Consider the following 746-nt stretch of genomic DNA (forward strand, 5'->3'; position numbering starts at 1 on the left):
GATTATCAGGAGCTCCTCGGAATCACTCTGAACCTGAAGCCAAAAGGTTTGAGATCAGCTAGCATAAATAGCCCAGATTCAAGATGAACAATGCTCCAAGCAAAATAAAGGTTGTATACAGCAGGTGATACAGACTACGAATTAAGTTTTGTCTCGGTCTTTTATGGATATAAAGAGGGTTTAATCATCATTTGGGATAAAAAATATTCTGCAGAAAGATTTTCATGTATTGATCCCTACTTACCTTTCCCTCCCACTCGTATACCGATTCAACGCCTGCATCCAATGAAACAAACATAAACATCTTCTAGTGACTCTGAACTAGTAGTATTCAAAACCACAGAACAATGCCAGCAAACAAAGAAGCCAGAGCTATATCGACAGATTACAAAGCATGGGCAGAGCATGAAACGACTAAATATAGCTTCTAGTCTTTCTGGATTCTGACCACCAAGTGGTTGGTTATTAGGCTAGCAAATAAGATTTCTACAAAATCTTGCTGGCAGATTTCATCTGTTTTACTCAACAAACTGAAGTTCAGACTGGAAACAAAGGCGCAAGAGGGTAACACAAGAAAAAGGGAAGTACCAGGCACAGGCTGCAAGCTTTTCTTGGACTATACTGTTAGCCAACTTCTTCCCTGCCAATGTAACAAACATTGTGACGTGTCGATCAATCGAGAAACTAAAAAAAGAAAAAACCAAAAGCAAACCTGCTTCTCTGTTAGGAACAGTGACATAAACAAC

At 39.3% G+C, this 746-nt stretch overlaps 1 long non-coding RNA gene across 1 annotated transcript; it reads right to left on the reverse strand.

Annotated features, from left to right (window-relative positions):
* LOC104774584 lies at positions 1 to 746 on the reverse strand. The gene is made up of 4 exons (XR_765402.1): positions 713 to 746; positions 589 to 640; positions 245 to 276; positions 1 to 33 (listed from the first exon to the last, which is right to left on the reverse strand). It is a non-coding gene; the product is annotated as an uncharacterized LOC104774584 (long non-coding RNA).

This window comes from Camelina sativa, unplaced genomic scaffold (assembly GCF_000633955.1).
Source record: "Camelina sativa cultivar DH55 unplaced genomic scaffold, Cs unpScaffold03728, whole genome shotgun sequence".
NCBI lineage: Eukaryota > Viridiplantae > Streptophyta > Magnoliopsida > Brassicales > Brassicaceae > Camelina > Camelina sativa.